Raw genomic sequence first — 13001 nt, forward strand, 5'->3', positions numbered from 1 at the left:
ACCTCTGTCCAGAACATTCTGCCTTTTAGAGTCTATATTGAGAAGTCATGTTCTTCCACTGGGTGGCGAGATTAAAGTGACAGACTCTCAATCAACTAAGGCCAAGGCCTGGATGGCCGACGACCCAAACACAAACATCAGCGATGACAGGTGTTCATCAGGAACGGTGCTCGCACTCCGGGATCTAGTTTCTAGTCACTCCAATTCCAGTGGTTAGTGAAACAACCTAATGAGCACAGGCTTTAGAGACAGAACCATGTGGAGTAAGAATAAAAAAGCCCTCGGGGCCGTACTTCTCACGCCATCCCGCGGGGTGGCGGCCATCTCGCTGAAGAGCTCCTCCACAACCTCTAGCAGTGTGGCGGCTATGGCGCGCCACCCGCGTCTCTGCATCAGGGGTTAGGAGCACTGGCTGCTCTTCCAAAGGACCTGGGTTCAATTCCCAGCATCCACATGGAAGTTCACAACTGTCTGTAACTCCCATTCCAGGAGGTCTGACACCTTCACATCAATGCACATAAAACAAAGTTAAATAAATTTAAAAAAAAAAAAAAGGAAGGTGGGAGGAGACACTGCCAGCCGCCGCCATGACCAGCAGCATGTGAAGACACCGGTAAGTCACGAGCCACGTGGCAAGATATAGATTTATGGAAATGGATTAATTTAAGCTATAAGAACAGTTAGCAAGAAGCCTGCCATGACCATACAGTTTGTAAGCAATAAAAGTCTCTGTGTTTACTCACCAAATAGAATAAATAATAAAGTATTTTCCCTGAATTTGTCAAATGTTATGAACTGCACATTATTAATGTAGTTCTTGACTGTATATATTACATATACTTATTGTATTTATTGTATATAGTTTTTCTTATATTAGTTATAACCCTTTTTATTATTTTAGACAAAAAGGGGGAATGTGGTGATACATTGTGTGTCTTAATAAAACTTATCTGAGCCGGGCGGTGGTGGCGCACGCCTTTAATCCCAGCACTCGGGAGGCAGAGCCAGGCGGATCTCTGTGAGTTCGAGGCCAGCCTGGGCTACCAAGTGAGCTCCAGGAAAGGCGCAAAGCTACACAGAGAAACCCTGTCTCGGGAAAAAAAAAAAAAAACTTATCTGAAGGTCAGAGGACAGAACAAGCCACTATATTAAACATAGAAGCCAGACAGTGGTGGCACACATTTAACCCTAGCACTTGGGAGGCAGAGATCTGGTTGGATATCTCTAAATTCAAAGCCACCCTGGACTGCAAGAGATTGTCTCATTCTAGGAGAGAAACAGAGCCAGGCAGTGGTAGCACACACCTGTAATTCCAGTAATTGGGAATCACAGGCCTATAATCCCAGCACTTGAGGTCTCATGCATTTGCTTGGGAAGCACACATCCCTTTAATCCCCAGAAGTGATGGGGATGGCTGGGTGGAGAAAGGTATATAAGGGTTGAGGAGATAGGAACTAGAGCCATTTCATCTGAGGAAGCTCATTCAGCTAGAGGCTTTTTCAGGCTGAGGAGTCCTAGAGGCGAGACCTGTCTTATTCCTTTGTATCTCTGATCTTTCAGTATTTACCCCAGTATTATGGCTCTGGGTTTAGTTATAAGACCATTTAGCAATTCATGTTACATCTATTTCCATGGGTTTGGATAGATTACAGTCTTAAGTGCTGATTTCTGAGTTTGAATTTGGTGAGTGGATGAAAACGAAACAAAACAACACAAAAGTCCCCTGGTTTCTGCTTCTTCAGAATTTTAGAGAATGTGATGACTAAGTGTTGCCTTTTTTACTTGCCTGCTCAACTGCTGTTTTCATAGGGAACACCTGTTTATGTTGGTGGCTGGGATGTAACCACAATTTGGGAGAGGGATGTCAGGAGGGCGTGTTCTGTGGAACCTACAGGAGATGTGGGAATAGGAGAATGGAGGCTGCAAATGGTGATTTGTTGCAGCTCTTAGAATGACACTGAGAGATTTGGTCTAGAGAAACAAATAAAGAGAGAAGGTAATCTGTGACAGCCTACCTAGTTTTCTGGCAGGTATGGCCTTTGGTTGAGTAGATGATTCCTGCTTAAATTTGAGGACTGTGATTACAGTAATAAATAGGGGGAGGAGGCTAGGACGGAATGGTCTGTGGGATCCAATGGATTTGTGTGGAGTGGGGAAAGGATGCTTCAGCTGGTGTTCTGTTGTAGAGCTAGGGACAAGACTAAGGGTTAGGATCTAAGAGAATGGAGAGAATGTAGAAAGTCTGTGGGTAGCATGACCTGACTATTTGCTTTTAAGTGCTGGGCATTCTGTTTGGGGTAAGGTAGAATCTCAACGCAGTACGATATGAAACTCTCTGATGACTAAGGATGATGGACTTTTATTTCATACATTGATTGACCATTTACACTTCAACTGTTCTGAACTATTTGCTTATCTTATTCATCTGCTTACTGATTATATTTTTGTTAGGTTGCTATATCTCTTTTTGAGATATTTATTTTAAATAGATATTAATTTATCTTAGAGTATAGATAGAAAAGACTATTGCTCATTTCATATGAAGTTTCTTTCACACATTTGAAACACATTTTCTTTTTTTTATGGGAATGTAAGTGGAACATATGCTATGGAAAGTAGAATGGAAGCACCTCCAAAAACTCAACGTAGAGTTACATAATCCTGCAATTTCCGTTTCTGTTTATTTATTCAAAAGAAATGGAAAGCAGGGACTCAAGCAGGTGTTATACACTCATGTTCATTTCAGCATTATGCACAATAGCATAATGGGCAACATAGGCAACCCAAATGAATAAATAAAACATAGCATATTCATAGAATAGGGCTGGGCGGTGGTGGCACACGCCTTTAAACCCAGCACTCGGGAGGCAGAGCCAGGCAGATCTCTGTGAGTTCAAGTCCAGCCTGGGCTACCAAGTGAGTTCCAGGAAAGGCGCAAAGCTACACAGAGAAACCCTGTCTCAAAAAAAAAAAAAATTCTACAGGGTTGGGGATTTAGCTCAGTGGTAGAGAGCTTGCCTAGCAAGCACAAGGCCCTGGGTTCGGTCCTCAGCTCTGGAAAAAAAAAAAAAACACCTACATATATACAGTACATAAATAAATAAGTCTTTGCCGGGCGTTGGTGGCACACTCTGTTAATCCCAGCACTCGGGAGGCAGAGCCAGGCAGATCTCTGTGAGTTCGAGGCCAACCTGGTCTCCAAAGTGAGTTCCAGGAAAGGTGCAAAGCTACACAGAGAAACCCTGTCTCGAAAAACCAAAAGTAAAATACATAGAATAGACTATGATTTAACCTTGCAAATGATTTTTATAAATGCTACAATATAGATAAAACTCAAGGAAATTGTGCTAAGTGAAAGAAGCTAACTACAAAAAGATGAATATTGTATGATTCTGCCTTATAAGAGATATCTAGACAGTCAAAAACATACAGGTGAAAATTATAATGATGAATTACTGGGGTTGGAGGGAAGGAGCAATATGCGGACACTAAATCCCACATCTGTGTTCTTTTTTTTCTTTTTTATTTCATAATTAATTTAATTTAACATTTCAGCCATGCATCCCCCTGTCCTCCCTCCTCCCACCCCCTAGCCTTGCCCCCCATTCCTCACCCCATCCCCACCTCCTCCAAGGCAAGTTCTCCCCTGGGGATTCAGCTCAGCCTTGTAGATTCAGTTGAAGCAGGACAGTCCCTATCCTCCCTACATCAAGGCTGAGCAAAATGTCTCAGCATAGGCCCTAGGTTCCAGATATTCAGCTCATGCACTAAGGACAGGTCCTGGTCCAACTGCCTGGGGGCCTCCTAAATAGTTCAAGCTAATCAACTGTCTCACTTATCCAGAGGGCCTGATCCAGTTCCATGGGGGCTCCTCAGCTATTGGTTCATAGTTCATGTGTTTCCATTAGTGTGGCTATTTGTGTCTGTGCTCTTTCCAATCATGGTCTCAATATCTCTTGCTCATATATTCCCTCCTCCCTCTTGCTGATTGGACTCCTGGGGTTCTACCTGGGGCTTGACCATGGATCTCTGCATCTGCTTCCATCAGTCACTGGATGAGAGTTCTATCATGACAGATAGGATGTTCGGCCATCTGATCATCAGAGTAGCTCAGTTCAGGCCAGATGAAAGCTGGGGTTTGGTTTCCAAGCCATAGGATGTGTCAGGGGGCTCAGGTAAATGGGTGTGAGGGCATGGCATGTAGATTTCAGGGTCAGCGGAGGGGGGGATGTTATGGAGAAGGGGAACTTTCTTGCAGGAGTCCAGCCAGCTGGCCTGCACCTGGGGCCGAGTTGGGCAGCTGTTCCCCGGGAAAGGCCGGGGCCCAGGAATGGGTCCTAGGGGCAGGCCTCCCTGGGTATGAACAGAGTCACTCACCTGTGGGCCGGATGGGTGAAACACATTTTCTTTTATTTTGTTACAACAAATTAAATCATAGGTGAAACTGAAGAACTCTGAGTAAGTGAGGAAGTACATTAGAATACCTACATAATTTAAAACAAAGGGAGAGGATATACATTTTACAATTTAATATTTGGTTTAACAAACAAAGTTACATGAGAAAGATGCTGCAAGTGATAGTAAAACAGATAGCTGCAGACATGAAGAAGCCCAGGGAAAGCAATATTATATTTTTCCTTGAATTGCTAATGGTCTAATTTATTCTCTTTTTGTTTAAAGTAAAACAAACATACAAAAAGGGTTTGTTGTTGGATATAATTGAGAATATTTAAGTACAGTCTTATGAAGAATTTTTTATTTTATTTTTATATTAATAATTATAATAATATTTTAATAATAATTAATAATTGTTATGTAATAATAATAACTGTTTCCATGTTAGACAGAGTATTAGACCATGCTAGTTGAGTAAATATTGATCATTGAAGATATTTTTGAGAAAAAATGTAATATAAGGCAATTAATATAATTAACTTGGTTTATAAGCAGTTTTTGTTTTATGTTAGAGATATTTAGAGTAAGTTTGCTAGTAAAGGAGAATGTATTGATAAATTAACAATATGACATTTATCAGGAAAAAGAAAGTATTGAATATCATTAAAATCAGCTGAGGGGAGATTTGAATTAGTATCAAAAGGAAATTAATCACAGGTACAGATACGAATACAGAAATGCTCATATGCAAATTACTTTTGTTTGTTTTTAATTTTAAAATTAACTCCTAACTATGATAAGATATGATCCAATTTATATAAAGTGAAAGACAAAGTGGAAATTAATGAGGTTCAAAGGCAGGTAAAATGAAACAGGTATGAAACATGGGAGGATGAGAATGAACTGTCATACATCGGATAATTAGAAATACATTTGAAGACTTGATACATTATAAGTACACCTAGACAATATCATATGTTGTGACAGACAAAGCCAGAGGAGTTTGTATTTTGTGTCTTAAATATCAGATATGGTGTGAAGCTGAAGGGACATGATAAAACTAGATCTGATATGCATATTTTAAAATGTTCTTGAAATTCTGTAAAAATGAGGCAAGTTCACTATGGCAGGTGGAGTGATAGAATTGGAGCATAAGTAATAACAGTATGAAGCATAACAACATGAATATATTGTAATAAAGAGGTATCTCTAATAATTCATCTATGAAAGAATGTGGGCAGAAAAATAGTTATTTACCATCTTTCTAAAGACAGTCACATTAATGAATTTAAGATTTTGGGAGTAACAATGGTAAGTTTATATCTATCATCATCTAAGTTAAGACAATATTTTTAAAATTAAATACAATTTTCATGAAGGGCTAAATAGATACCTAATCCATAAATGACAATGTAATTATGAAATTTAGAAAATCAAATGCATATCAAGCCAATAAATGCTTCTGAAATGATAGTATTGGAATTAATTTCCTCATTCTGGAAACTCAGAATTACAAGGTTGTAATTCTGCCTAATAATCACAAAATTTACCAATAGTTTTCATATTGCATATTAGCAAATTTCAGAGATGATGAATTATTTTATATACATAAATTATGAAATGAATAAATTATTCTGTTGTTGGAAATTAACTCAGAACTCTAGATAATATTTCCCCAAGCTATCTGAAATATTCAACTTAGTTTCTCACAAATTAAACTCCTTAATTCTATGTTTGATGAGTGCTCAGTGGTGTATTGTGGGACATACAGTAATCTTACAACTTATGCACATCAGTTTTCTTATGGAGCAAAGGATTTTATTTCATAAACATCATTTAATCCTCCTGTAGGATATAAATCTTAAATCCTCCAAAAATTTCAGTGCAGTCTATTCAGATGTCTAAGCAAAGAATACACAGCTAAAATCAATTTGTGATGCTGCACAAATTTTTAAATTTTAACAAAGAAGGGTTGACCAAAGATGACAGACAACACTTAGGCAATGAGGGCCAGTGTTTCAAAGAAATATTTCTGTGGGAGCTGTAAAACAAAAGACACTCTAAATAGCTGGAAAAAAAATTAGAGTAACACAGAAATAGCAGAAGAAGCCTAGAAAAACCCTCATCTTGCTTCTGGATGTCCTGTCAAACAGCAAAACAGAGACAATATGCAGTTTCCAAAAGACTTCTTATGGTGCTGTGTCATCTCGGCAGCTTGACACCCTTTGTTAACCACACTATAGGGAAATTCAATCCAAGTGTCATGGGACACTATGCTGAACTAGAACAGGCAGAAACCTGAGAGACTTCAGAAAAGAATCTTTGAGTCCTATCTACAGCACATTCAGCAAGGTGAAAGCCTGGTGGTAACCAAAGTACAAATGGAAATTTCACACCTATTCTAAGGGTGTGAAGATGTTGGAAAGAGCTGTATAGAGGTGAAACATGCATTAGCAAGCCTGAAGGAATTTGCAGAGTTTTGGCAAGACCTGAGATTCTGCAGAGGACATACTGGCCGTGGACTAGGACAGTATCAATAATCAGGTCACACAAAGTAAGACTCATCAGAAAGAACAGAGCTTCCAAACACAGCAGAACTCCCAGGAATGAGATAGCACTCGAGGAGCAAGGGAAGGAACAAAAGAGAGTTTAACAGGACAGTAAACAGGCCAAACAGTATTCATAATTTATATCTCTACCCAGTTCTTTTTCTGCATCTTTGTTTTAGTACTCAGTATCATTTTAGCCTGTCAGCCCAGTTTCACTGTTTTAGCCATATATTACCTGTATTTCTTCTTTATTCTTTCCTTGTATTGTTTCTTCTCTCAAAGAACCTAATCTGGCCTGGATTGCAAGATCTTTGTGCCTTAAATTCCTGGTCACATATATTTACCTCTCTCTTTTCAGGCTACCTTTGGTCAACATTCCCTCAATCCCTCATTTTTGCCTCCTATAGTCCCCCCTTAAATTTATATGCCCATCTCTTGGTGCCCTGAAAATCACCGTAAGAGAAAAAGATAACATTGCAATTCTTTAATTATTCCCCTTCTGAACATTGCAGATACTTCTCTTGAAAGGATAAAGCTGACCTAAATAGAAAAGTAAAATTCAAACAACACTCTAAATCACAGCAAGTCACAAGGCAGAAATACAAGTAAAATGAAAAACCAAGACATCAGGTCTCAACCAACATCAGAATAAACATCCACAGTATGAGCTACTTATATGAAATTCCACACGAATAATTCAAAACAATGATAATAAATATCCCCAAAGAAATGTAAAAGGAGAGAATTTTAGACTAAATAGATTTCCAAAAGATTTTAAATGAACACAAAAATCTAAATGAATAATGAAGTCAATTTAATATACAAAAAATGGAATTCAATAAAGACATTAAAAATATTGAGGAAAAAAGCACACTAAAATGATGCTTAAAATGAAAAATTCAATAATCCACATATCATAGAAGAAATAGTCACCAATCAAATGGATATGAGGAGAACAGAATATCAGCTCTTTAAAACAAGGTAAAACTTGTATATTTTTTAAGGAGAGTGATGTTTTTAATGTGCAAGAGTAACATGCAACATCTTTAGAACACCATAAAAAATGTCAAATCTATGACTTACAGAAGTAGAAGAAAGAGAACCCCCCCCCATCCCAAAGGCACAGAAAGCATTTTCAATACCATCACAAAAGTTTTCCCAAATCCAAGAAAATAAAGACCCAATAACGTATAAATGGCATATAGAATGACAAATAGGGTCAGAAAAGAACATCCAAACATCATATTATAATTAAAACCCCAACAACAGAAAGGAGAAAGACAGTATATTGAGAGCTATAAGAAAGAAATATGAAGTCATACATAAAGACAGGCCCTTCAGAAGAGAAACTTGAACTCAGAAAGCTATAGGATTATGTATTTTCAATTCAGAAAGAATACAACTGCCAATACAGGATATAAAACCTATGAAAGATATGTAATAACTGATTAAATAAGAAAAATATTCCATAATAAATTTTGGCTAGAGGAATTTCTTAATTAAGTCAAATGAACAGAGGGTACAAGAAAGAAACTTTTAGATTGAGAGAAGGATAAACACATTGAAATAGCTATCTGAAAAAGGATCCTAGAATAATGCTTAAATGTTAGTAAAATACCAAACACTACAAACCACCCCTCAAATAACAGGAATTAATACTTTTTATCTTTAGGTATTAATGGTCTAAAATCTCCAATTAACAAATGCAAACTAGTATGTCAGATTAAAAAAAATAGATCCTTCAATTTGCTGTATCTAAGAAACATACCTCATTATCATAAGACACATACTAACTTAACATTAACTGATCAAAAAGTTATTCCAAGCCAGTAAAACTAAGAAATAAACAGGTGTTATTGTTCTAATTTCTGAAACAATGTAGAGTTCAAACCAAATCTAGTCAAAAGAGATAATGAAGATTGCTTCAAACTGATCAAGAGAACTATTCATAAAGAGGATTCCATTTGAAAATATTATCAAATATATAAAACAGCAGGAAATACTTGTCCCAGTCACATTTTTACAAGACTCAGGCATTCATGTGACATTTCATGAAATTTGTAAGACTTAGTATCCTTATCAAAATGTACATGAATTTTATCAAAATGTACACAAATTTACTTTGCTTCCCATTAAAATTACTTTCTCAAAGATGAAATGTGAAGGATTTTGTTTTCCTTTCCTTATTTGTTTGTTTGTTTGTTTGTTTGTTTGTTTTGTTGGGATAAGTTTTTCTGTGTAGTTCTAGCTGTCCTGGAACTTACTCAGTAGACCAGGATGGCCTCAAATTCAGAGATTTGCCTGCCTCTGACTTCCAACTGCTGGGATTAACAACCTATGCTACTATGCCCATTGAAAGATTCTTTTAGCATCCATACAACTATACTATTCTTTTACCATCCAAAGGCCTTCAGATGGGCCATGCCAGAACTGAGTCATAATAGTTCCTTGTGCAGTGTAGAGGCTGGTATGTAAGTCATAAGGTGAATTCGGGCATTCCTTTGCTACAGGTACTTAGTAGAAAGTGATGCAGCAGTGAAGTGGGATGAAACAGAATATTGAAAATGAGAAATACAGAATGCATCATAGATTTACAATTTCTAGTCTTAGACTTACAAAAGCTACTGTGAAAAGCTATTAAACATTTTTAAAATGTCGTTTGAAAATGACAAATTATGTTCCCCATGATTAGGATAAGTCAGTTTCACTCTTTGTAAATAAATGTCTTTCAAATGTCTTGCAATGTATTCTGATATGTTTTTCTAAATTTTACTAATTTTGAAGAGAAATGTAATAGATAGATTGAAATAAAATATCAAATTTGGAAACCTATAAAAATTTCTAATATATAGAAATTGTTATTTATCTGGGGGGTTGTTCCACTTTAACAAGAAGAAGTTTAGGAAGCAAAATAAAATGAGGACATCTTATGTTTCTATCTCTAAAAGAAAATTAAAGTTATAAAGATTCAACACATCATTTGCCAGGATAGCAATCTTCTAACTTAAACAAAACCTAAGCCCTTGTAGGCTTTTGAATTGTACCTTGAATATGAAATAAACTTAGGAGCTATATAGAGATGAAAGAAATTCCATCATTGGGCTCCATGCTTTATACTTACCCAATATAATCTAAATAGTTCTAGGAATTCATCCACCTATTTATGTCGTCTTAAAAAACAAATATATAAATTGTACTTGTTACAAATGGATTACTTTAAATACTAGTTCATTGGATCTCTAAGCACTTTTAAGAAATTAGTGAATTTTTTTTCACAGAGAATTAGAGATTTATATCAAAGAAATATTTACATTTTTTGAAAAGACTGGAGATGTATTTGTAATTGTAAGGGTCAATGTTAAGTATTCATTTTCTTTTTGAAATTGTTATTTTTATATTATTTGTATGAGCATTTTTCCCTGCATGTATATATGGACACCACTAGCATGCAGTACTTACAGAAGCCAGAAGGGCAGCAGATCCTCTAAAACTTGAGTTACAGATGGGTGTGAGCTGCTATGTAGATGTTGCAAACTGAACCCAGATCCTCCCTGCAAGAGCAAATGCTCTTAACCACTGAGCAATTTCTCCAGGACCTAGATTTACAATTTCAAGTTCTACAAATTATAATTAACTACTAGTAAAATAAGGAAATTTATCAAATTATTAGGAAATGTTCTGATTGTTTCATGTGTGATACTTTTATCCTATGAATTAGAGTATTAGCTTACCTTTGTGATCATATGTTAATGGAATATGGTACTTCATTTTAAGGAAAAATAGACTGGAAGATGTAAATATATGTGGAACTTTCTTATGTAAAACACCCCTGATCACTTCTCTTATATCAATAATCCCCCTGAACATTGAAAAAATAATCTTAGATGAACTAGAATGTTCATGAATTAAGACTCAGTCCTTTTCAAGGGCATTGCTAAGGATTTCACCTATGGATAATGGGTTGTGTTGAACACATCTTAGAGAAAGCATTGCAGAGATATTGTACTGCACAACACCAATTTCTTTTGACCTTTATGATATGTATATTATAACTCAATAAACCTTCTAAAAATAACTAGCACCCATGTATTCAATGTTCTTACCTCCAGATAGTCATCCATGAGGGAAGAAAACACATATGTTTCAAAATAATATGTACATGGATAATGAAAACATTGTTATTCACAATACCCCACATGGGAAGCCACCCAAAATGCTCATCAAGAAACTCAATAAGCATTCGCTAATTTATTCTGGCAAATCAAATAATTCAGTTTCATAAACAGAGTCAGCTGCTTATTCACAGTCATAAAAATTGGAAGGTTCTCAAAAATGTTATTTTGAGTTAAAATGAAAACATCAAAATATAAATTAGGATTCATTTCACTTTATGGAGTTCAGCATGTTGCCAAATTGACAAGTTAATAGATATATAAACAAAGGCTCTGTATGATGAAGATTGGGAAGTATTCAGTGACAATGTAAGGGAGAAATATCTGTGCTATGAATACTGATGATACATTATTAGATTTGTTAGATACCTTAAAGCAGATTGATTTTAAATATAAATAAGGCACATACTAAAGGTTTCCATGTTTCAATATTTTTATGTTTTGTTGATGTGAGCAGATGTAAAATATGATTAGGTGATATTATAAAGAACTATATTTTATTTACAACCACCACCACAATTAAACACACATTATATGAGTAGACTAATCCAGAAGCAAGGATGCCAGTTTGGTGGCTGGGTTTCAGGAGGAAGGTTGGGATTCTTTCTATGTGCTTAGCTTCTGGATTTGGGGTTACAGAACCGCACTTGTGGTCATTGAAATGCTGTAATACTCTGGGACCTAGATCCAGTTCATTTCTTGTCAAGAAAATATTGTGAGTATGGCAGCTCCATTATTCATTTTCCAAATGTACTTGATAGGAGTAGATCTTCCTGAACAAATGCAGACCTACAAGTCTTCACCTTATCAACTCTTTAATCTCTTTCTGTCTTTCCTGTCTTACTCTATCTTCCACTCTACTTAGACCTGTTCAGGAGGCTGAGTGCTTGCAAGAATCTTTAAAACCCTGCAGAAATATTTTCTGCATTAGTTGAAGTTAAATGCCAAATCATTAACTAAATTACCACTAGGGAAGTTAGTGTAATTAAATATAACCAAACTTACAATGCTCCTTTAGGAGGGTAAAGGGAATAAAGTACCCATGATCAAGTTCAGAAACTGAAGGAAAAGGAAGTTCCAAGCTGTAAAATATAAAGATTAAACAATGTTTAAATTTGTAGGAAGTTCCTGAGAAACAATAAATCACCAGGTTCTTTTTTTCAACCTGCGAGGAGGTAAAGAGGCTAGCCATGGGTAGTTCCTACAGAAGTGCTGCTCTCAAGCTTGCAGGCTTCATTCACATACTTTGACTTCATTTCAGAGTATTCTAAGCCCATGGATCTAGGGTAGCCTTCTCCCTCTAGTCAAGTCTCTTCTCTTTCCCATGGTACACAACGATCAGTTTCTGCACAGTTCAATTCTCCAAATCTGAAGAATAGCAAATTTACTGACTCATCAATAAATGAAAGTGTTTCTCTTCACAAAATTTGATTTCTTTTATCAATAGTGAAAGAATGCTGTACTAAAGGGAGAAAATTTACTAATATCAAGTATTCATCAAACTACAATGATGAATTGTCAAAACAATGGTCAATAAATATTATTAATGAATTAACATAACAAATATGTTTCAGTTTAATATATAAACATTGCATTGCAATTTCTAAATATGTTGAATTTAGCAATAAGAACTATTAATCATCAATAACATTTTTCCCGATATTATATTACCAATGATCTTAATAGGACTTTTTTTTACCTTAATAAATAAACATTAAGAAAAATAAAGATGATTTGTTTGTTTGTTGCTGGAGTTAAATGATAATGCTTAGAGATATATTTCCAATAATTAATGTTATATTTATGCTAAATACATATATTTATCATACATTTTCCTTTTATCATAATATTTTCTGTGTCTTTGTTACAAAATTGTGTATTATTT

General features: G+C 35.8%; 1 pseudogene; it reads left to right on the forward strand.

The window, feature by feature from the left end:
* The first annotated feature begins 256 nt into the window (after nucleotides 1–256).
* Nucleotides 257–13001, forward strand: part of LOC114696794 — a 58559-nt pseudogene continuing 45814 nt past the window's right edge.

The sequence above is a fragment of the Peromyscus leucopus genome, chromosome X, assembly GCF_004664715.2.
Source record: "Peromyscus leucopus breed LL Stock chromosome X, UCI_PerLeu_2.1, whole genome shotgun sequence".
Lineage (NCBI taxonomy): Eukaryota > Metazoa > Chordata > Mammalia > Rodentia > Cricetidae > Peromyscus > Peromyscus leucopus.